Source organism: Aquila chrysaetos, chromosome 7, assembly GCF_900496995.4.
Source record: "Aquila chrysaetos chrysaetos chromosome 7, bAquChr1.4, whole genome shotgun sequence".
NCBI lineage: Eukaryota > Metazoa > Chordata > Aves > Accipitriformes > Accipitridae > Aquila > Aquila chrysaetos.
Window position 1 is genome coordinate 6,055,409 of NC_044010.1, and position 25,272 is coordinate 6,080,680.

At 38.7% G+C, this 25,272-nt stretch overlaps 1 protein-coding gene across 6 annotated transcripts in view; it reads left to right on the forward strand.

Moving 5' to 3' along the window:
- ZBTB20 (zinc finger and BTB domain containing 20) overlaps window positions 1-25,272 on the forward strand; it is a 486,412-nt gene that overhangs the window by 33,105 nt on the left and 428,035 nt on the right. The window lies entirely within an intron of this gene.

Below are 25,272 nucleotides of genomic sequence, written 5' to 3' on the forward strand. Positions count from 1 at the left end.
AGCGAGCACTTTCACCTTCATAATCCAGCACCTTTTATGATATTGTTCAGTGAGTTGGGCATAGATTTATGATATTGTTGAATTGTCCTTGTTTGAGGAAGGCATGGTCCAACATCTTAAATACACTTTTCTGGTTTTCCCTGAGAAAAAGCATCATTGTTTAAAACAACAAGAACCTTTCTTCTGAAATTTTTTTCTAAGGTTTTTCTTCGGCCGTTCAATTTCAGCAAATGACTAAGAGATTTAGATTTCTGGGTCTGCATCTCAATCCACCCTTGTCTTGCTAGAAATCCTGCAGCAAGTTAATTTGGCTGCTGTGCACTGTATCTTGACAGATCCCCTTGGATCTGCCCAATGCTCTACTGAATACTGTGGTGAAGAAAGCAGAAAACTTGATCAAGGATACAGACTTGAGGCCTTAAAATTGCTGTTCCGCTTTTCTCATCTGTAAATTGGTTACAAGGATGAAAACAGATTCATGATCTGCTATGTACTTGTAAAAGATGCAAATATACACTTAATCATTTTAATTTTAATCATTGGCATGCCTCAGTGAATATATGATGGTGGTTTTAAGAGTGGTGAATGTTTCTTTTTGTTGCATGGGCTTGGACAAAGGGTTAAAAGATCAGGAAGGCCAAACTCAGGTTAGTGGTTCTGTTGGTTTGGTGGGTTTTTTTGTTGTTGGTTGTTTTTGTTTGGTTGTTGTTTTGTTTTGTTTTGTTTTTTTAATTATTATAGATGCTTTTTGAAGAAAAGGAACTTGAAGCTCCTGGCCTAGGCTGTTCTTGAGTTGTGGTGTAGATGCTTTGAGGGTATAAACCACAGAGGAAGTTGGGATAAAATAGCTACTTAAAAAGAGATTAAGGGATTTACTTCAGTGCCTCTATGGGCTGTGATTTAAAGGGAGAAGAGCCTAATTTTTCATATTGCAGCTACTTTTATTAGCTACAGGTTTTAACTTCTTGGAAAGATTCTCACATCTTTCTATCAGCCAATTTTGGGAGTTAATCCAGACCAGGCAACAGAACTGTACGTTGCACTTGATTTCTTGGTAATTTTAAAAGCTTTTCAGTGTCTAATCTGTCCACTGTAACTCCGTAGTCTTTTGCCACAGATGGTATTGATCAGCAAGAATAATAGATAACTATACTTAAACTCCATTTTCCAGAGGTTAAAAAAAAAAAAAAAAAGTTGGGGTGTGGAGGGAAGAAGGCATTACATAAACCAGAATTGAATACAGAATGATGACTCCAGGTCAAAAGACTCTTGAAACTTCTCCTTGTGGTTAGTTAATATTTTTTTCCCTGTAGAGTTATATTTGGGACAGGAGCTGAACTTTGTCTTCCAACTTGCTTTGCCAGCGATGATCAGTGGGGACACAGCTTTGTCAATCTTTGAGTTTGCTGGCACCCTCAGAATTTTACAACCACAGTACTCACTAGAGTATTTTTGTAGAAGTTCTTGGTGATCTTTAGTAGAAACTGGTTTCTATGTGACAGATAAATTGAGGACGGCATGACATTGGGCAGTTGTGACAGAAAGCTCAGTACTGTTATCACTTTCGGTAAGTGGAGGTTTTTTTCAGTAGTCCCAGAAGAACACAGTTATATACCAGGTAGTAGATGTTTGCATCTGAAAGGGTTTTCTCAGTTGGTTCTTATTCACTTATATCTGCCTATCTTGTATGAAAAACACCTTGAACCTCCTTAAATTTTCTCTCACAAAAGCTTGACTCTAGAATTGTGCTCCATTTGTACACATTTGTTTTGTCTTTTTCAAATGTCAGCTCAGTATTTCAATAATAGGTTCAATCATACCTGGAGTTCTTACAATCCATTTTCAGTAGTGGATCATCCAGTTAGGAGATAATGCCCTCTGCGTTTTTTTGAGGCTTGATTTGTCTTAGGATCAGAAATACCCAAAGTGAGTTTTGAAAATGAGTTGTAGATGCCAAAGTAACTTCAGTCAAAGATGGGAAGTTGTATACTGTGGCTGATTTGCTCTCCTAAATGGAAGAAGGCCAGGAGGTGAGTTTGAGCACCTGACTCCTGATCATCTATGCAGTTCATGTGTTAGCTCTCCCTGTGGCTCCACTTTGTACTTTCTCAAGTAATTCTGTTCAAGACAAGTCTGCCATGGAGACATTTAGCTCTGAGCAGCATGGATATGAGCTAGTCTCTGCCACGTAGGCTTAGGAGTTTGGATTGCTCTCAGGTTTAAAACTACTTTATGTTGCCTATGTAGAGACATTGTGTCGCCAGGAACCAATTGCCTGAGGCAAAAGAGGGAGAAAGTCCCAATGTCTGCAGTAGTTTCAGTTAAGAATGGGGTAGACTGGGTTGATGACACTAAAGATGCTGTTGAAGTGAAACAGTAGTTCTTTTCTGTGCCACGTGTGAATTGAGAATTGGCTCTGTCTTGCATGGTTTGTAGGTGTGTTCATTCATCAAGAAGGCAGAACAGCAGCAGATCTCATTGACTTGAAAGGTGCCTGTGACCACATTCACTTTGATGTTATTGAGGCACTCTGCTACTGTTTGGGGATTCTCAGCTGAAGTTAAATGAAGGCTTGAAGACTTCTCTGATTGCTGTAAAGGGTATACTGTGCTAGTGAGTTTGTGGGCAAATGGAAGCTCTACTTTTCTCTGTGGACTCTCGGCTTCCAACATTAGTGAGGACAAAGTAGATGGCCAAATAATCAGATGCTTGCTGTCAGCCTGCCTCCATTGTCTGTGATGATTTATGCTTGCTGAGAATCTGCCTGGTAAGGCTGAAACAAAATGGGAGGTTTCTGTGTTGGCCCATATGCATCACTTCTGTTTATATGCATTTGGGCAACTCTTTGTCTTGCCTGTGAAAGGGAGAAGAGAATTTGGTTGATCCTGTGAACATAATTGCTTTCTTTCCTCCTTGACATATTCCTATTTCTTAGACTAGGTTGAATGTTCTTTAGTGGGTTCCTGCGGAAGGCATTCAGTGGTAAAAATGTTTTCTTTCTTGGGAAATGTTTAATAAACATGAATAAAAATCCAACACAATCCAACCCCCAGTGGTTTCTCTCATGTAACTTTTTCTTATTTCTTAAATTTCATTGTAGTTGCTTTTAACCAAAACCAGCCAGTTTTAAGTCTACATTAAGCCCACATTAAGGTCTAACTTCGTATTTTTGGTCTAGAGTTTGGAAATAGGAGTGTCTGATGCCCAGAGAAATGTATAATTTTATTTTTTCTTCTGTGTAAATTAAACCCAACTTGATGGATTAGGTGGGGTTTTTTTTAAGGTATTATATATGGGATAGTACTGGTGTTGGAAAACAAGTGAAAAGGACAAAAGCTTTGAATTCAGGCTGGCAGACTGTATTCCAGAGGTCTTAAAGTACTATTTGAAACTTCTGGAAGGTTTAGGTTGAATATTAGGGCTCAAAAATGCAAATAAGAAAATAAATTTAGAAATATTTCAGGTTAAATCTTTTCAATCTGTTTTTTTTCCATGCAGCCTTCCAGCATCCTGTGTTTTCTCATTGCATTCCATTCCCTAAAAGCCTTTTCTACTTTCAGAAACTGTTTAAATGCTTATTTTATGACTAGCATAATATTCAAAGTTCTCCCAACTTTTGGGGCACTGAAACTAATGATATGCCCTTCACTGCAGTTCCCTAAGAGCCTGGGAGAGAGTCACAGATGAGAAAAACAGCTTCTGTGCATGTATCCTGTAGCTTTTGTCCAATATGCCGTAAATTTCACCAAAACCACCCTTGGCTTTCATCATGGAAAGCCCTACCAGGTAGGCTTAAAAAATAATTGTTCCGTCTTCAGTAACAGGGAATGATGCCCCTCTTACCCTCATATTTACTAACAGAACTTTAACATGGTTAGTTGTGCAATGCTGACGGAGAGGCAGAGCCATTATTTTCATTTCTTAGAGGAGGAATTGGAGCATGGTGAGACTGCCACTTGCCAAAAGTAACAGCATATGTGCAGAGCCTCTGGGTGAACCTGATGCTCCACAGCCTATGGCTGGTGCCCCGGAGTATTGATCGTTTGTCTTTTATGACAAACTATTAGTACATACAACATGTGCCAAGCTATTGTGGAGAGATCTATCACAGCCACTTAGGAAATCTTTTATACTGTTCTTTCACTCCTTGGGAAGAAAGAACAACATCTTAAGTCTTGTCTGCATTGAAGTGAGGTTTCTGTTTATACATTAAAACACAACCTGTTCGTATAGTGGAACTTCAGAAAAGGTCTACTCTCTACAAAGATTTGAACATCTAGGTCTGTTTGGTACCTTTACAGAATCCCTTTCAATCATACACCTTCCTGAGTAAAAATACACCATGAACTTACTGTAAAAGGGAACAGACCGAGATTGGGAACAGGAATTTCCTACCCAGGTGACACCTGGAGGGCAATTTAGGGATACAGTCAGGCACTGTTCTTGGAAGGATCTTTTGGCTGTGAAAGAAGAGGGGAAATGGGAAACTGAAACTTATCTTATTATCTTTTATGAAATAAAAATACTGGAAATCAGAAAGACATCACCAACTGTGAGTGCAAAAGTCATGGCAGGATGCAGATTACTGGAGGCACTTTGTCCTCTCATAGTTATTACCCAGGCGCCCTCCAAGGTGTGAGACAAAACAGGAATGTAAAGTGTAAGCTCTTGATTTTCTCCTTCCCTTTGCATCCCTAAGGCTTTTATTTTCAAGAAGCCAAAAAGGTATTGAGATTTCAACTGTATTGTTTGAAGGGTAAATCGGAGGAATTCATCTCTGATTTGTTCCACTATATCCCTCTGAAATGAATGCATGTGGAAAAAATTGGATTTGGTGGAAACCCACCTGTGCAGCCGTTGTAAGTTGGTGAAGGGTTGGCTCTGCAACTGCTGAGTTTGGTACCGTGGCCTCGTTTCAGCTGCCACCGCAGAAGCGAGAACTTCTGTATTACCTTTAATAGCTTTGGGTCCAATGTAAACCTGTGTGATACTTCTGAGATGCCTAAAAGTTCTCATGGTGGTTCGTTATGGCAGCGTACCTCTCCTGTCATGTTCCCGCCGCTTAAATCTCCCTGTGTTTACAAAGGTGCCAGAGAAAGCTGGGCCAAACCTGGGGGCTCCTGGGCCACCTGAAGGTCTGTTTGGACCTCTGTCTTCCATTTAGAGTCCCTTTCCTGTTTTAAAGAAAATCATACTTCACTTAAAATTCCCTCAACTTTCCAGTGAAGCTTGGTAGCCAGAAAAAGGACTTGCAAATAAGTGCGTGCAAATACACTTGCAGAGAAGGTGATCACCTCAGAGAAACTGATATTTAATCATTATATGTGGTAATATTGACATTAGTGGAGATTGCATTTGGTTTCAGTGTTTTTAAGGGGTTTTACCAGATCTTATTAATGATTTCCTGGGTTTTATAGCATTCCTCAAAAAAAAAGCCTGGTCAAAGTGATGGAAACTTTGAGAAGCCATTCAGAATGGTCAGTTGCCTTATGGCCAAGTCACTTCACCTGAGATGGGGAACAACCATGTTCGAGTCCTCTTTTTGAACAAGACAGCAAGGTCTTGTCCCTGAGCCTCACATGTCTGAGATGTAGTCTGTTTTATCTTTCTTATTCTTTTAATGAAAGACTCAAGAGAACGTGGTTCTCTTCTGATCCAGAAGTGGAAAAAATGACTGTATAAAGTCTCTTGGAACAGGGGGGAGAATTCTGCTCTGGTCTAGAAGATGCTGAAGCAATGCTTTCAGTATTAAAGCAAAAATATGTTTCATAAAATGACTATATTTTAAAACAAGAAGGAGAATCCCAGCTTCTACTATTCTGCTCATGAGGAGCATAGTCAAAGTTCTTTACAAAGCAAAATTGTAGTAAGTAAGGACTTTCGTTTCCTGCGGTACTAAGTTAGAAGGACCTACTAAACTAGAGAGAAAAAACCCTAAGCCCTCAAGCTTACAGAAATATCTTGAGGGGAATCTCTGTAAGAAAACTGCAATGATTTCAGTTGAATTGTGTGTTAGTGCAAGGTGTGAGGAGACAGACCTGCTCACAGGATTGGGACCTCCTGACTTCACGGGCAAGCAGTGAATCTTTTTAATACATAAGCTGTGAAGTGCACATGCACTGAAAATTGGATAACGGTTTCTCCCACTAATATCTTTCAATTCTGTTACTTTTAACCATATTAAGTACAAAAACCTGCAGACAAATGCAATTTTTTTTTTCAAGTGGAAGACATTTCTTTATGAGAGGTTTTCATTGATGTTAATAATCTACTTCTTAAGTATCATTCTGCTTGTTAGCATTCCTTGGGCTGGGAAGGTGGCAGTGCAGTTCTCCAATATGGAATTTTACTCACAAGTTCAGTTTCCATAGCTTACATCCACTGTCCTTCCTTCCTGCCCTGAAGTACATGATAGGATTGTGCTTTTTGTTTGTTTGCAATGGTGGTCTAAGAGGAAGGTCTGTCCGGTAAGATGCTGAATAAGGTGGAAAGGGGGGAAGGTATTACTGAATAATGATGAGACATTTACATACTTCAGAACAGATCTGACTCTTTTTTTTCCTTTTTATAATGCCCATTCCATAATGACTGCAGGCAAAGGCACAGTTATGCTTCTTCAGTGACATTTATTTGATCCTAGTTAAGTAGGGATTTTAAGAGTTTTCCTTGAAACCACTGTCTGCACCAGAAGAACATGAATTTGGAAAGAGGAATGAAATAATACAAAAATATCCCGTGATCTTACCAAAGTAGAATATAACCCATCTAGGCGCTGTTTGTTGGTATTTTGCTCTGTTAATTTGTGCTTATAATCCATTCAGAAATACAATTAAGAAGTTATTAGAATTGCACAGGGAAGTATTTAGAATTTAGGGAGTGGAGAAGTCAAGACTTAACATTTTATTGCCAAGGGGAGACTGGCAGCTTAAAATCATCACTTTTCTTTCTTACTGTTGTTAGCTGTGTGTAGTGCTTTTGTAGCTGAATGCTGAAGAAAAAAATCTGTCTGCTTTGTACATTTGGTAGACCTTTGATAAAGGCAGTTTGCCTCCCTGTTACATGTATTTTTATATTGTACGTTGATGTCTCATACAGCAATAGAAAAAGGAAAAAGCAGTAAGAAAAGTGGTAAAATATAGATTGTGGAGGGAAAAAATAAAGACAAGCTTCTAAAACTCTGAACATTCATAGAGCATCTCAGGAGAAACAGTAAAACCCAGATCTCTGCCTAGCTAATTTTATAAGAAAGGACTAGATTTCACACGGGTGGTGCATCAAGTGGCTGTATGGCATGACTTAAGTGGATGTTGGGGGGGATGCATGATACCTTGTAATGGTGGAGGAGCATGTATTAGACCTTATATTTTCTGCATATGCTACTATTTTTTGTCACAGGTATTGAGTTTATCTTGGCTGACCCACACTTTTTAAAAAAAGATGTCTCTCTGAGTTTTCTCCCTCAGAAAAAAAAGTGGCATTTTAATGAAAATATATTGATCTGCTACCCAGCGTTTTTTAGATTCAGAAAAAGGAAACCTTGAATTAAATATAAAATACATATAAGTGGTCTACGGGTAAACTTTCAGAGCTGTGTTTTATCCTGTAACGTGATTCAAAGGCTTTTGGCAGCTTTTTGAGGAGCTGTTACTCAGTTATACCCGGTTCTTTATGTACTTTCTGCTCTACACTTCAGTATCTCATCAGCCCACAAGACATCCGTGGCAAGGGCAGTACTGCAGAGAGCCCTTCGACATCCACCTGTGTGGGCACGGAGCATCTTGTGAGGGAACCAGGACATGGGGGAGAAGAAGAAGGGCTGGTGCCTGTTCACTTTGGTTTGGAATTGAGACGCTGTGCTGAGTGTTTTTCTTAGGAATTGTAACGAAGACCTGGGACCTGTGCCCCTCGTTCTAGCTCATATCTCTGTGGCCTGGGAAAACCTGTCCTCCCTTTTCTAACACCGCTTTTTGGGAGTGAGCCAGCGGGAAGCAGAACATTCAGCGAAGAGCTCCTGCAGCGGCGTCCAGCCCCCGAGGATGAGGTACTCGCCACCTGTGCGATGCATCTTCTAGCACATCACCTAACGTAAAGAGAAGAAAGCTAGTCATGGGTCCTGTTCTGTCGAACTCAATAACAGAACAGCCGTTATCTTCGTTAACGACCCAGGGCCCAGCCCCGTGGGTGGCATCAGCGGGTCCTTCGTGGGACTGAGCTCCCTTTCTCCGAGTGCCGACGAGGGGAGATCCCGCCCGTACCTTGCCTCTGCAGTGCAGTCCTCCTGACAGCTTTTGTCACCGATCTTCCGCCTCCCTCTGCTCACCTCACCCCTACCCCAAAAGCAAAAACTTAATTTTGTTAGTAATATTGAGTGGGTAGTTTATTATTATGTAGATTTTTTTTGTCTGAAGGCCTGTTACTTGTTCTGGGTGGAGGTGTTTGGCTTAAGCCACATTTATCTGTCTGTGTCCATGTTTCAAGGATTTCCATGGTATTGACATTTCCATTACAGGAATTTGAAGAATGTTCAATTATATAGAGGCCATGAAACATATTTACTTCTTTTTTTTTTTTTTTTTTTTTTTTTCTTATGTCTGCCAACTGTTCCCTGCCAAACTTTAAACTGGGCTGCTATGACTCTGAGTTTTTGGTTTTTTTTTTTACATATCTGCTATACTGTAATATATACACATAGCACACATGCAAATAAAAGCTCATACGGTAGCATTAGAAGACAGCACCAGATTTTATCTGGAGGATTATTGTGGGCCTGCTTTTAATTTATATAATGTTTTTGTTAATAGCAGTACCTCTTTAAAATGCCCAATAAAATAGTGTAGCATTAATTTAAATAGAAATTTCAGTCTTTTTAGATATCCCCCCCATTATAACAGGTCAGGCTTTTAACAGATGTCTCAATAACTTTGCTATTAGCAGGAATATTTCATGAATTAAAATCAGGCCTCTTTGTCTCTGTCACTCACTGAAATGACCTACATATTTGGCAGATGGAGAGGACCTGCTTGTGCATTAGTACTGATGGGGTAGGTTTTTTTCAGTTGTGTATTTTTGGAGAAGAGAGAAAGATTTAACATAAGTTAACATCGTTTATTTTTTATTAATACCATACTTCAGTTGCCCTTTACAGAAAAATCGTATTAGGCACATCTTGCCTTTTAAGCATAGAAAACATCTAGGACATTTCTCCTGGGCACCAGACTTCTGTCTTAATGTAAACCTTTCAGTGAAGCAGCGGACAACTTTTTTGCAAGTGTGTGGACTAATGGAGCTGGAGCGGAAGGTGCAGTAACTCAGTTGCTGCAGAGGTTCTAGATGAAATCTCCTCTGGAGACCTGAGCGCTTCCAAGCTTTTCTAGGGTGTTGATTTTTGTGCTTACGTATTTTCATTCCTCTTCCTGGCATAGTGAGAGTTTTTCAGCATTAGTATATTCCTTAGTATATATATTCCTTCGTATAAACGCTCGCTTAAGACGGCTCGCTAACACGTTGTTGTGCCATTATGTGTCTCTGTATTCTTTGAAGAATCAAAAAGGACTTCTCAAGTTGAAGATTTCATTGACTTTCATGATGACAGCAGAGCCTGAATCCTGCTGTGAAGAGGCAAACCGTAGAGAGAGATTTAGCCGTAGATGTGGTCTGTTTATCTAGTGCAAAATCACTCTCTGGTGTCCTGTGCACTAGCGCAGGTAGAAATGATTTCTTATTATTTTTGTTGTAAGTTTGATTGGAATGTGACTAATTACACAAGCAAGTAGAAAAGCTCCACACATAAATGTGCTGCCTGAGCAAGCAATACATCCCACAGTCATTAATCAACAGATAAAAAACATGGTGGGATCGGGTGAAGTTACTTAAGGGATACATTTGACCTGCTATCCTTGTTTTTTCTCTGTGTATACTAAAGGCCTAAGTCAAGGAAAGATCCTAAGTTTCTGCAGTTTCCATTCAGAGAGCACTGCAAGTTCTTAACATTTCTTCAAATCAGACTATTTGAAGTCAAGTGTATCAGTATTGTCTGATCAAATTTAATGACATTTGTCCAACAAGTTCATAAAATGGCAAAATTGGTAGTTACAGCTACTGCAACGGTATTTTATTGCTGCGGATTCTCCCTGTTTGCAAGGAAGTTTAACTTTTCCTGCCCAGTGAGAACAGCCTACGGGTCAGTTGGCAGCCAGGAGTGCTTTCCCAGTCATCTCTCAAACCAAAAGGGTATTCCAGGGATTGAAGAGGCAAATCAGGAAAGGTGTTATGTCATTGTAAACTTGTCATAACGTAGTACTGTTCTCCCGGCTTGCACTCTCTAGGACTCTGAGTGGGGATATAGGTGAAGTGGTTATCTGGCGGTGGCGGTGGTGGTGATGATGATAATAAATATCACAATTTTCAGCTCTTAACTAAACTAGTTGCTTAGGATAATATGAATAAATTCATACAAGGGACTTGGCTTCCCTTCTTGGAATTTTAGGTCTTGTTCATACTTAATTCAAGTAGAATCTGAAGTCTTTCTGGAGTGATGGCCTAGTTCATTTCAGCTCAAGACTTACTGTTTTAAGGAGCTTCCAGGGATATAGGAACTGCCATCATTCCACTTGGCCTGCTGTGTCATATGGTTTGCACCTGTGTGCTGTCAGAGGAAAGTAACTGAAAAGAAAGCATACACCTTTTCAAAGGAAAACAACAATTCTTGAGGTAAAAACAGTGAATCATTGGGTTCATCATCTTGCTGGGTATCTATCTTTGTTGTCTCCTAAATGGGAAAGGAGGTTTTTGATTTATTAGAGGTTTTCCTGTAACAGGGACTGGAAACACAGTCCCATAGAATAACCACTGGATGTTTATTATTTACATGTCTAAGTCAGAAAAAAAGTAGTGATGCCCTTTTAGCATTATCTTTTAACTCTTTCTCGCACAAAGAAGTGACTGTAAGGAGTGAGACACTTAGGCAGAGACAACAGGGGAAAGGATGTGGTACATCCTGCGCCCACTAACACTGTCAATTAGCACCATTTATCTTGAAATTTGTCCAGCTTGGAACACAAAGTATGTACATCAGGGTTTGGGCCAGACAAACACAGAAAATGATGGTATTTGTGGAGACACTAGCCAATGTGGGGGAGAGAGCAAAGGCGCACAGTAATTCTAAAAAGAGCTGCATTTTTGTGTGTGAAAATTTGATTATAAGATGATTCTTTCAACATAAACACAATTCTCTAAGGACTTATTAATGCTTCAGTAGCATAGTGGAAAGACTCTAGTACAGTCCGCTTTAATAGCTTTCTGGCTTGAACCCCAATACATAATGTTCTAGTAATAGTTTATGGGTGACTGCAATAAATTGGTAGCAAGTGTTTTCCATTTTTTGGCTCTTCTTATCAGATCTGCTGGTGGAACATTTTGTTCTGAGAATATTGTAAAGGCAATTGATCTGCTTTGGATGTGTGCTCAAGAGTTTTGTGTCTTTTAAAATATATGTATATGTGAGCTTTTTCGCCGTGTTCTAAGATGTACAGTGTAAAGCTGGGGGCCAGTAAAATGTTACGGGGGATCTGAGCAGTTGGTTAGACCCAGCAGGACTCCACCTACCCTTATAATGTTCTGCGAGTACTGCCAAAAAGGCAGAGCTTTACTCCCCCCCTGCCACTTCCCTTCCCAATACTTTCATTGTTCTAGTCTTTTCATGCTGCAGTGGAAAATTTGTTCCTGTCCATGCAGGAATAAAGATCTTTCACGCAGGTTCATTTTAGACCCAAGTGGCGTTTTGAAATAGGAAGAAACATGGAATATTTTGCACTTAGTGGTGAGGGAAAGAGCCACTTTTGATTAGAGATGGGCCTGATACGGTCACCTTTGATTTCTATTGGATTTGGAGCTGAACTTAACTGTAATTACAGACTGAAATTCCATGGCCTTTATTATGCAGGAGCTGTCCCTCTTGGTCTTCAAATCAATTAATTCACAGCTCCAGATCATGTCTATAGCCAGCCTAATTGAAACAGCCCGCTTTCATCTCTACTCCCAGAACTAGAAGAAGGGTTTGGTAGCTGAACCCAGATCGGAAATGTCTAGCTGCTTTCTGTGTGTAAGAGGCCAAACAAAAACCACCAGCCTGATTGCCTCTCGATTATAATCCTCTGAATATGCTAAATAAAGTCAAAGGTAGCGAGTATCACAGAGTAAGCAAACTTTATCCGTGATCCAGTGGATTGTGCCACTGAACATCCCGTGCTTGTTCCTGGCTCCATTTTGTTTCTTTAAACAGCTAGCACGCTGGCTCTTTGCACAATCATCCAACATAGCTTGTAGATTAGATTGAAAATGAAAATGGGTACATTTCTCCAAGATAACATTAAACACATGTAAAATTAACAGACAGCCGAGTACCTCCTTCATTCCTTTAATCTTCTCCAAGTACTGGAACATTTGTTTTATATAAAGGTTATATTACAAAAATACTGGACTTGGGGCAAAAATCAAATCTGGAAGAATGTAAACTAAAGCCTGGAGATCTCTAAAGCACAGAGTGAATAGATACTCGAGAAATATTTGAAGTAACAGAACGTGGACTTTGCCCAGTTAATGTTAAAAGTATCCCAAATGACAGCAGGGGAGTCAGTTTGGTTGTCATACAAAGCTGCAGAGAGAGCTGGAGATGAACAGAAAGTACTGAAAATCTGGCCCTGAGACAATAAATGGAAGTGCTAAGTGGATGAGAGTGAGAATTGATGAAGGAAGTTAGAATTGGAGAAGTGCAAAATAAGGGTTGTCATACCAGAACCACTTCTAATGGTGTTTACACTGTCATAAGCCTAATAAATGCAGATATTTTTTCTCTGATGCATACTAGCCATATTTTAAAAGCATGTTATGGACTCTCAGAAGGAGAAGAGCATCTGAATAAGAGGGTATGCAAGTTGGACTCTGACCACAGAGATTCAGTGCTACTTTTAGGCAGTTCCTATCCTGCGGCTCGGCTCTGCTCTGCTTTCACTGCCTGTTGTCAACAGGGATTTTTTTTTTCTTGTTTACTTCTTTAACCAAGTTATTAAGATAATACTATCAACTACTTGGGAGTGTTGCCTTAAACAGTTTGATTTTCTTATTTTCCAAGGGAATAAAAAGCCAGCCCATGTTCAGATACAGTTCTGGGAATCTGTTGCATATTGCATTCATGTAGGAGCTGCAGTTTTCCATCTCTCATCCTATGTAATGGAGGACAGTTTTCAAGCACTGCTGTTAACAATGCACTAGGCTGGCTGTTTCTCTCCATAAACAGAAATCTGTCCCATTTCCTGCTAAGGATTCTGGGCAGGGTTGTCCAATAGGTAATTTCCTGTAGTAAACATTACAATAATTAGAGTTATCGTTCCAGAGCACTGAACTTTCAGTGTCTTTTATTACTGCATCACAGAAATCATACAAGAAGCAACTGCAGTCAGATGCGGCTATTGTTATTAATTTCAATCGTGCTAAAGCAAATATACAATGTGAAAAATGCAGAAGCTAGATGGTCCTGTATTTGTAAACATTTAGATTATTAACATGCCCTTAAAATACATGTGCAAGAACAAGCATGCAAGAGCTTGTTACATACCCTCAAGACCAAAGAGGGTAATCCAAGAAGAATAGTTAAAACCCCATTTCCAAAAAAACCCCACTGCTTTTTTGTGCTTCTCTTATTTATGAAGTAGTTTATTTATTTTTATTAAGGAGCAGGTTTATAAGTATGTGTTTGGGAAACTACTCGCATTACAGACAATCAGTAAGGTCTAGTTGATAGATAATATTAAAATGAGGTTAATATTTAAATTAGCAAAATTCAGAAACGTGGTGATGTTGAGAATGCACAATGAGAAGCCCTGCAAGAAGACTCAGTGAGATTTGGTTCAAATTATCTGCTCTGGTTTATAGAGGGCAATATTTTCCTTGATTTTTTTTTTTTTTTTTTTGGATAGGTCAGAAGCAGAGAATTTGAGAGAGAACGTTCTATTTAAAATTAGTGAAAGTGGGAAGAGAAATTCTTGAGGTGTGTTCCTTTTATGTTTACTGTATTTCTTGACTGTATAAAGTGGTCTACTTACAGTGCCATGATGTGTTTGGCATAAACAGTAGAATGCTATATTTCACTGTAAGGTCTGTCTATAGAAAGTGCTGGCTCTCAGATCAGCTGTTTACATTTTTTTAAAAAAGCTCCCATCTGTTACATCAAACTTGTTAATATAGGTCTACAGGATACAATAACATTAATGCTTTAAGTATCCAAATGAAATGTCGGAGTCCAGTTGCAGATAGCAAATTCAAATGTGGCAGTGTCCTGAATCCACCTCTTTTACTAACAGGCCATTTAATAATCCATGTACGTATCTATAGATGTCTAAGTCTTTGAAGGTCTGTGAGGGGCCAGATGTACAAATGCAGTTACAACATCAAATCCTCACAAAAGCTTTTCTACCACGCTAGCATGACCACATAAAATTTGGCCTCATTTTTTTTGGCTCTGCAGCTACAGCACCGTCAAGACCTATTTAGAGTGAAAATAGGCTTGGTAAGGGAAGTCTCTGAGCTTCATGCTGTTCTCAGTGAAGTTAAAGGCAAAGTGATCTCATAAATAGGGATATACCTTACTTCCCTATATATTTTGCCCCTCGTTTGAAAAAAAAGAACCAAAGCCCATAGACTTTATGGTTTGTTTTGTTTCTTTTTTCTTATGGTTTGCTTTGTTTCAATTTAAAACATAACTGAGTCCTTGGTATTTTTATTTCTCGTATCAGCTGCTATAATATATTATTATAGTGGCCATCTGACTGGAATGAAGATGTATGCCCCTGTTTTGATCCTTGTAATGATGGAGGGTGAAATGTAAGTTTGTTATATTACCTTTCTTGTTTCTACTCTTTTGTATCCATGGTTTTTTAATTTACATTGCATTGTGAATGAAAACCCTTATCTTCTGTTATGTTTTTTTCCTGCCACTCAAATTTTGCATCAACACAAAAGGTTTGTTCTTCAGTTCGTGTTCAGTATTTGGTCACGTTCATTATGAGGTGTATCTAGAATACACAGATCACATATTATACATAAAATATCATTTCTCACTGCATTTTCCTTGATATCTTATTATTAAGGGCTATTTTTTAGTGGATAGAAACCCAGTCTATGCATAAAACTGCATTCAAATGAGCTTTGCACATCTAATCATATCTATTTTTATTCCCAAATGCTTGGTGATCAACAGTAATTTCAAGTACAATGGTTATAAATCATATTACTCGTAAACACAATGAAACTGGCTAAATAGGACCATGCAGAGGGTTAATAGTCCAATAATAATTAAAATAATCCTCTTCAATTCAGTAATAACTTTGGCCACCTGCCTTCATCCAACCCCCAACACCACCCTCGGTACTTCTTAAAAAAATACTCACATTACAGACAATCTTGTGTAACAGATTAACATAACATATCTGGAACATTACTCAGATTTTTGGGCAATGGGAATCTGAACATGTTCATAAGTTAAGCTTTTTTCTCAACAGCATCCTGCTGTTAACTCTTGCCTTTTTTTAATTGGCGGGGCTCTACGTAACTGGAAAGCGCTGCCGGTGGTATCACAGGGAGGGTTATCTAAGTGTATGCATTGGAGGGACTATGCTGAACAGAAATACTCAGTATTTTAAGGGGCTTACACAGATAAACTTAATATTGTACAGACTGATATTTTACACTCACTTTCAGATTTGAATGGCCTTGATACTGATTTGATACCGATTTGATAGATTATTTTAGTCATGATAGTGGATTACACAAATATGGATGCCCAGGTGGATGAGCAAGAGAGGCGTTAAAAATACAGGGTTTTTTTCTTTAAGAAATGAGAAGATGTAATGTCTCTGAGTCAGAAACAGTAACATAATCATCTAAGCACAAGACTGGAAGTTAGGAAACCTTTTATTTTCTTCTGTTCTTTATCTCATCCCAACTCATTTTTCTGATAGGTTTTTCCTCACTTGTGAAGTAGGAATCGTGCCAGTGAGATTTGTGATGGAAAGTGTTTGGGGCACCGGTTATTATTGTTGAAGTATGATACAGTCTTCAATTTATTGTCCCTTTTTTTTTAGGTGACCAGACCTAGAAACAAAATAGCTCTCTGCTATAAATGGGTTTTAACATATAAGTCCCATTTTTTTATAACAGATTTCATCTTGTCCGTTGGTAAAATAATTGGCCTTTGTAAAGAATCAGTAAGTAAACAGCCAAGCAATTTTTGCTAGTACATATCGTAATTCCCATTTTAAAAATTACCTAATAAAGATTGCCTTTTAAATAGAGCTATTTGGGTATATGAGGGGCATGTTGTACTAAACAAAAAGAGGGAAAAAAAATCCCTCTGTCATTTGAAAGAGACCATTTAGCCTCTGAACATATTTGCTCCACACTAAATAATAGATGTTATTCTCAGATAAATAGAACGAGGTCTATATCCTTCTATTAGAAACTGTTTTGTTTTGTCTGGATTCTTCATCCACCTGCCCCCAAAACAACAAACAGATTTGGCTAGTATGTGTTGTAAGTAAATTTCAGGAGTGTCATATAAATTATTAATTTAATAAAGTTAATATTTAAATAACTTTTCAATCATTAACAAAAGTGGAAGGTTCAGAGTTAAGATATTCTTCTTCCTCCCCATAAAAATAAACATTAACAAATCAGTCTAATTCCTATGCATAATGTCGGTTGCTCTGGTTTGGAAAGTTAACGGTAGTAGATGGATATGAAGATACTACTCTGGCAAAGTATTAGGATTGCTTTCAAGCCCTTAAAAAAATTGTCCAAAAGTGTTATTGACAGGTCAGTACCTGCAGTGGGAATTATTAGTGTTTGCATTGTTAGCATATGGATATACTGATCACTGAGTTAACTGAGAGCTTTTCCCTTTGTTTTCTCATCCTCTTACCTGGAGGAAGAGTCGAGGCCACTGTGGTTTCTCCATAGGTCTTGTTTGCTGAGCATAGCTCTTTTGGGAACGGGCAGGTCAAATAAATAAATTGTGCATGTATGGAAGAAGGTGGTAAGCTCTGCAATGCAACTGTATTCCTAGGAAAGGCCATTCCACTCCTGTTGCCCTGAAAGATCCTTCTGCTTTTTGATAAATGAGCTGGTTGGCTGCTGGCTGCTGCTGTGCTTTGTGGTGGGAAGGATCTGTGGTCCGAGTCCTCCTGCTCCTTAGCATCCCTCTCCCTCCTCTCCCCGCAGCCGTGAAACCGTGAGCTGGACTTTAGCTACTGCATTAAGTATCGATTCTTCTCTGCTGATAACAGATAACCATTTATAATAGCGATACAAATACTGGTTGGGGAACTGTTAGCCTATTACTTTCATTTTAAACAGAGCAACTTGCTAGAACTGAGAAGCATGAGTGTGGTAGCAGTGTTTCTAGCTGTTGGCTCAGTGCTAACTGCTGGGCTTGCGATAAGCGTGTATGATTCAGGCTCATTCGTTACACAGCAGTGCTTTGTTTTAAAGCAAGACTTTAGTGCTTTTATATGTACCTAAAGGGTGCTTTTTGCCAGTAACTGAAGGAAGAGGAGAAGCTTGAATTTGCAAAATCTGATTCTTGAGGTACTGCAGCTTGCTCATTCCCTTTAGGGCTTGGAAAATGATTGAATGAAAGTGCTGGTGGTTTTTTCATGCGACTCCATTGGTATCCTGTGATTTCTTTAGAGAACTCCTTCCCAGGTTTTATTTGGCAAAAACACTGAAATATGTTACTTAACTTTCTATACATAGAATGGAAGCTGTTAGTCTAAGTCATTCTTTTGTGGGAGAGACAAGACAATGTATCTTTCATTCCCGTTGTCTGTTTTAACGTTGGAAGAGGCATCACTTTAATTTTGTCTTACCCAGTTTTCATTCTGGAAAAGCTATTTGAAATACCGCTTCACAATTACTTCAGAGCTTCAAGATCCTATCATGTAGTATAGTGCCAGATTTTTCTGATGTGTGCAAATCTGCATAGAAAAGTCAAGCATTTTTGGATCCCCAAATCTGATCTCTGGGTTGACAGAGAAAACGATAGAAGCATTTCTGTTTTTCGAAAGTTATTTTAGCCACAAACAGATTTCATTTTCACTGGGATTCAGAGATATTTCCTTTTCTGAATAGTAGGACTTATGATCAAAGTCTGATAGCAGACTTTTATCACCTTTCTTAGAAAAAATCTCTTTTTGAAATGAGTTTTATTTATAACCATTATTTATATTGTGACAGCACCTTAAGTATTACTGCTGGGCTTCCACTCTGGGCTAAGAGCAGCACAAACCTCAGCTAGACCTAGCAATTTATGGCCATTTGTTTGGCCTGCCAGTAGCTCAGGAAATGGTGGTCAACTGTTAGACTACCCGGACGCTGAGAAGCAATGAGTTCTGTTCGTCTCATTTGTCGGTACACTAATAGGTCTAGCAGTGTGCACCTAACTTTCCGCATGTGTGTGCTGACTGGTCCTTGGCCAGTCACCGGTTTGCCCCTTAGAAAAGACATCAAGGGAGCCCTGAGGAGAGATAGGATAGGGATGTATAGCTCCCTCGTCTAAACGTGAGGCATTTAGTCTAGGCATCTGGGCTAGATGGAAGGAACAGGCAGAAGAAAGGGAGAGCCTTCTCTGGTGATGATTGACTTAGCCACGTATCTGAGAAGAGAAGGAATCACCCTCTCAAGATGCTCACCTTGTTCCAGTGGTGAAAGGAGTAGCTTAAGCAACAGTGTCTTTTAGATGGCCAAAGTTAGGTGAGATGACTTTACCCTTAATGCCTCCACGTTTTTATTTTAGTACTTGCAAAGCGAGGATAATCTAGTTCTATTTGGTTTTGCTTCACAGTACTTTGAGATTCTTGATGCTAGAGTTAGGCAAATGCAAAGTAGCATGATGTTTGGAATTACTAAGTTAATGGGGCAGATGTAATACTGGGATTTTTGGAGTGGGCTTTGTATTAATTAATAGAGAGGAAGGAAGGCTTTGTTGTTAAAGCAGTAGAGTGTAACCTGAGATAGAAGTTCAGCACTGTACTCTTATCAGAGATTTCCTGAGTAACTCCAATCTGTGTGTCCCAACTCAGCTGAAAAAGTAGTGCCTGCTCTTTTCACTCTTTGGCTGGCGCGTCTGAAAAGTTTTTTTCTAGTGATGACTGACTCACGGTCTGTGTCACTGCAGTGCCTAATACATTGATCTCACTGCGATCTCTAAACTCTACTGCAATATAAATAATTTATTACCTGAAAACATAAGTTTGTGTTATATGATATATTTCAGAAACTTTGTTTAGTCTCATTTAACATAAAAGGGCAAAAACCTGAATAATCCATTGACCTGTACTCAGTGGAAGAAAAGTGGAGGTAATTTTGTGCAAATTTGAGGAAAATATAGAGAAAAGTTATATACGTAGGTCATATTAAAATAATATAAAGTGGATCACATGTTTTGAGGGGTATCACCTCAAGAAACAGATTTTACTGTGTAAAATACTTGTCCTTAAGCATTCTGAATTTAAAAACTCTACTGTGTAATAAGCATCGAGTTAAATTCATCTTTGAATCTCAGTGATTTTGGTAACATTACAGCAAAGGTCAGTTTGATCCACAGCTATCCCTTCACTTTTGCTGGTGAATTTTTAGCTAAAAATGTAGAGTCCCTTTTGGATTGTTTCCTTCAGATCTTAATCTGTACAAACTTTATGTTTGTTCTATAAAATATGAGGCATTCTTGTAATGGAGATATCTGCTAGCTTACAATATAGCTCCCAACGTGGTTTTAATCCAAATACTATATATCGATGTATCTCAGCCAAGGTTTTTACTAAATCAACTGTCCTCATGTCCTTAAAGCAGAATGAATCTTAGAACTAAAAATGTCCTACTGATCTGAATATCTCAGTCTTCATATTGATTAATATAATAGTTATTTTTGTAATAATATTAATTTTTAATTAGACCCGTTCTTGTTACTTGGTTTCTATATACTGATTTTTACATACTAATCATTATAAAAAATAAATACAGTATCTGTAATGAATGATGGAAACGATAGAAAAAAATAAGGGAAGAAGTGATGTCAGGATCAGAGCTGTATTGTGGCTGTCATATTTAGTACTGTTTCAAGTGTGTACTTTTCTTCTAGTTCCCCTTATGTTTAGGCTAGAGGAACCTGTTGCAGCATGAAGGAACTGTTTTGTGTTGAGAAGTCATTGCAGAGTGGCAAATACTGAATTTTTAATATTTCCCCACTGAATATAACTGGGGAAAGATACATTTTCTAAGAGGTTTTGTAGATTGTTTTGTTTTGTGGGGTTTTTCCTAGAGGAAATGTGAACTGAATTTCTCTATTGTGAGGCATTTTCGGGTATGCCATGTAAGTGTTGTACACGTATTGGAATAATTTTGAAAAATTCAGTAAAGTACAAGAATAAAAAGAATGTGAAATAGGCTCAATTTTGTTTTGTTTTTTGTTTTTTCAAAATAAAAATGTTTTTGAATGTCACTTGACAAACAACTGAAGATACTGAGAAAAGCTTTGGAAGTGATATTTTGTCAGGGATTGTAATAAACAGTAAGGGTCCTTTGTAATAATACTAAAAATAGTTCACCAGCAGAAAAAAATGCTTTTGCTGTGATCATATATTTTTGCAGAAAAGAAGTTTGGTGTTTACTAAAGCCTTAGTATCTGTTTTAGCTACCTCATTATAAAAGGATTTATAGATATATTGACAAATTACACAGCAGAAGAAATATAAAAAGCTAAACCATACTGATTACAAACACAATTTCTTGCCTTTTGATGGACTGTTCCTTCTTGACTGGGGTATCACGAGCTTCAGAGTCAACTGGAGATAACTTGTCCTGGGAGGCTATCACGCCTCTTTCACACTGATATATTCACCTGTCAGATGATCTCAGAAAAATTTATTTCTGATCAATGTGCATGATTCACTTGTTAGAGATCAAGAGCTAGAGTTAGGGTTAATGTATAATAAGCCTTTGTTGCCCCCCTCCTCCCCCCCGAAAAGTTACTATACCTACTTGTTTCAAGGGTATGTGGTAAAAAAAGCCACCTGTATCTAAAGTGGCTGAAATAATTTGAAAGTTAAGAATGATCTGGCTGAAGCAAATAGGCTAAATCCCTTCTTCTGCCCCTTCCAAGGTAGTACAAACTGCACCAGGACTGCTTATGGGTTTTCCCGTAGGCCTAATTCAGGTGAGGCTGAAGGATTTTCCCTTATCTGGCCCTTACAAATGCCTGCTGGTGTAGCTTTGATTCACTTTGTAAATAGGAGGAGCATGAGAAAAGTATGCTTTTCCTCATAACTAAGGGCTAAAGTAAAAATCTCCTTTCCAGTGCTAATTTCTGAGCATCAGTACAACCAAAATGGCTATAGCTATAGCTAGATAACTGGGATCCCCGCTCAGATCTGCTCTCCAGCTCTTCCAGGAAAACTTGGATCTGATTCGGCTGAGCGATTCTCCTTTGGTATCACCTGCTGCTCATTTGCGCTGGGCATCCTTCCCTGGGGCTTCCAGCTAGCGTTGTGTAAGTACACACTGGAAAGGCTGCATAATTCATGAGGACATAGCTAACTTACCTGCCTCATGAAAAATGTCCTGAAAGCACTCCTAGGCTCAAAGAAAGATCCTGCTTTGTCTTTTACGTCTGGTAAGATACAAAAGGATTTGGGAGGATTTGCTGTATGCTTTGTTGCTGTTGTCTTCACTGTGAGACTTCAGCAATTAAGAAAGTCATCTTTTTCCTTTAGCTGGATGTCTGCTGGGGCTTCCAGAGGAAGATGTGAAATCACAAGTTAAAGGAGGGAAGGACATTGTGTGTATATCCCTAATACCGCGTCTTTGGTCTACCAAAGTATTTATCAGCTAGCCTTTAAGTCCATCATCAGATACATTTTATTGTTTTCTCTACATGTCTTCTGTTTATCCTTATTTTCTGTAGTGTTAGGTATACTTAGAAATACATGTATTACTTATACACTGTTCTCTACGTGTCAAACAGAATTTGTAAGTCATTTATGTGAGCAGTACACAGTAAACTATTTTCATACAGTGTACTAAATATTAAATATACAGCGTAATGTGCTAATAAAATGTTGCTAACATAAGTAGGCCACCTAAATTAGAGGCTAAGCCAGCTCTGTGATTAACAGTCTCATCTCCTGAATTGCACCTTTGGAAGGCTTTGGTAGGCAAAAAAAGTATAGTACATAAATATTGACAAAATTGTTAAGATCTAAAACCAGGAGAAAACCCCGGATTATGTTGACTATTATAGCAATTAAGAGTAGATTAATAAATATGTTATCAGATTTCACATTTGTATGTGTTTGTAGCAATGATGAGGGAATAGCAGTATGCGAATACCTTGTTAAATATTATCATAACGCTCTTGTGAAGACTTCTGCTTGCATGCGAAACTTTAGAATTTTAGTGGCATGTCTCTCATGAGCAGCTTCAGCATATATGCATATGTCTTTATTAATCCAGGGCTTTAAAAGCAGTATTATAGAATCATTGCCAAAGAAAAGCTAGTTAAGAAAAATTGCCTGAGATTCACAACCACATTTCTTCTGTGATGATGATGTAACATTTTTTCTGGATGGTAATGACTGTATGATGGCCTGAGGTTACTGAGGAGGAGATGGCATTGTTTTACACTACTGAACGCTGGAGACTTCAAAGGGTATGTGCTGACTTCAGCAGGTATAGAAGTGTTGCTGTTTTATCCAGCAAGGAACTTGGAATTTCCCTCGTTTTCAGCATATCACCGTCACATCAGCACAGGGTTAGGCAGAGCGATGTGCCAGAAGGAGGGAGAATATAAAGATGGCTCAGCTGGAGGTCAGGCCTAGAACAGCATCCCGTCAGATCATCAGGGACCGGTGGTGTTGACCTTTTTTTATGTGCAGCACAGACAAGGTTTCCTTCAGCAGGGTAGCTTTATTCAATGAAGAAAATGGGATTCCACCTGGGACTATTTTGTCCATTGTAGAATTTGTGTCTGGCAGCTTCACCAGGTTCCCCCTTTGAATCTAGCGTCTTCCTAGCAGATGTACAGGAACAGGAGAGGGTGCATATGCCTCACAGGAATCTCGTTTTCTCTCAGTTGCAAGTCAGAAACAGCCGGCTCATTCACTAGCGAACACGTGAATACAGGATCTGTGTACTAAAACTTTCGTTTCTCTATTTAAAATTCCACCAGGGTTCAGTGAGAGTAAGGTATTTTGGGGTTAATAAGAAATGTGTATTCTTCAAAACAACCCCACCTTCAAAAAAAAAAAAAAAAGTCTACAGCCTTATAAAATACCTGTTTTGTGTCCTAAAATAAAGCATGTATTTCATGCTCTAAAAGTCTGAGGTTTGTAGCTGAAAAAGATTAAGTAAATAATTCAGAATTTTTTGTGTTTACCTGTTAATAATTAAGCAGGTTAGTCTGTGTACTTTTTTTAGCCATTGAGCTTTATTTATTTATTTTTATTTACTTGGCTCATGTTCTGATTTTTAAATTTGAAGAAGTTTCTGCCAAGGAAGAGATCACGAGAGAAAAGGCACCAAGGAGTTAAGCATTGCACAGGAAGCAAAAACTGTAGGGACGCATAGTCTCTGGAGAGAATGGAGAACTGTCATCTCTCACTTCCCTTCTGCATTCTCCCAGACTATTCTCTAGTGCTTTGAGGGAATTAAATTTTAAAGGTGATAATGATTTTTTGGACAAAAGCAGCACCTTTGATTCCTACTGTGTGATGCCAGGGTCCAGGGATAGAGGAGTCTGACTTTGTTACGAGGTGACATTTGGTTCATCTCAGTCAAAGGAGAGTTTCAGCCTTGTTCTGTTTCAGAAATAGAACAGAAATTTGAAGGCAAAAATCAGGTAACAGACACATCATGTATCTGTTTTCGTGTCGTGTGAGTTGAGTTACAGTCTGGTGAAAGGTTGTAAGCTGAGGGTGGTAAAGTCTGAAATCTTCTTTGTCATTTGAGGAGGTACAGAGAGGCCAACAGCAGCGTGAGCTGCTCTCCCAGACACATTCAGATCTGTCCATTGTGAGATTGCATCCTGCGGCAAGTGGTAGTTCAGTCCAAGTGGATCAATCGGGGCATCTTTGCTTTCGGTGGTAACGAACAGGCCAATAGCTTCCCAGGTTCCCCTTGAATCTCAGTGTCTGTCACTTGACAAAAGAACGTGATGAGCAGCAAAATAATTCTGTGTTTTCTATCCAGTAATTTTTGGTTGCTGTTTACATAGTCTAGACCTGAGCATAGATTGAAACAGAGAATGAGAAAAGATTTGTGTTCGGGTTTGTTTTTTTTCTCTCCCCTGCCAGGCAGTGATCCACCCCACTGCTAATCACATTCCCTTCCTGCCTTAAGCAAAGTCATTGCCTAATTTTTTTGAACATTTGAACTGTTCCTTTGGTCTTGGCAGAGTAAGATATCATTTAATATTTTCACTCACCTTTTCCAAAGGGGAGAGAAAGCACAGGGTAGTGAGAAAAGTCAGTTGAAATGATTGGCATTAAAAGACAAAAGCTGCTGAAATGTGAGAGTGATCTTTGGACTGTATATTAAAAATCAAAGATTTAAAAAGACTGTTTATGTGAGAATTAATAGCCTGATTTTGTTGACAGTTGAAGTCTTCATCTGTTACCATGGCATGTTTTAATTCACTGTCTGCATTGGTATTTCCTGCTGAAGAAATACACAGGCTTGTTGCTAGTACCTCTAATATTAAAAATGCCGTTTGCTTCTCATGTTCCAGGTGATGATCTCTGTTTAAGTAAAGTTATGGTACATAAAGTTAAGAGGAGGTTAACCTGGTAGATAGCGTTACAGATGTTCCTCTTTCTCCGTCACATGACTGTTGCCTTCAAAGATAATTTTGTCCTGGGCCTAGGCAGTTAATCCAGGCCTTCCAGGGAGATAAATACGGGCAGACAGTACTTTTCAAATAGAATTTAGAAGCGAACAGGGAACTTAAATTGTTTTCTGAAAGACTTCTTCATGTGTTAAGAATGGTACTGTAACACTTGTTTCTTTAAAATTTTTCCATACATGTACAAAGCCTCCTTTCCTGCAAAAAAGCCAATTCATGTCCAGTTCATTATCTTATACTTGCAGGCCAGCTCAGTGGTCTGCTTTGGGCAGTTGTCTTCAGAAATTCTCCACAATCTGTCTTTGTCATGGAGTTTAATGCTAGTCATT